This window comes from Lepidochelys kempii, chromosome 28 (assembly GCF_965140265.1).
Source record: "Lepidochelys kempii isolate rLepKem1 chromosome 28, rLepKem1.hap2, whole genome shotgun sequence".
NCBI classification, from domain to species: Eukaryota; Metazoa; Chordata; order Testudines; family Cheloniidae; genus Lepidochelys; species Lepidochelys kempii.
Genome location: NC_133283.1, coordinates 1282158 through 1282465, shown reverse-complemented (window position 1 = coordinate 1282465; position 308 = coordinate 1282158).

The window sequence follows — 308 nt, the reverse complement described above, 5'->3', positions numbered from 1 at the left end:
ACACCCCTTGTGATCAGTCACTGGGACAAGCAGCCACTTAACACACACACACCTTGTGATCAGTCACTGGGACAAGCAGCCATTTCTCACACACACACACTTGTGATCAGTCACTGAGGCAAGCAGACACTTAACACACAGACACACACACACCTTGTGATCAGTCACTGGGACAAGCAGCCACTTAACACACACACACACTTGTGATCAGTCACTGAGGCAAGCAGCCATTTCTCACACACACACTTGTGATCAGTCACTGGGGCAAGCAACCATTTCACACACACACTTGTGACCAGACACAGGGG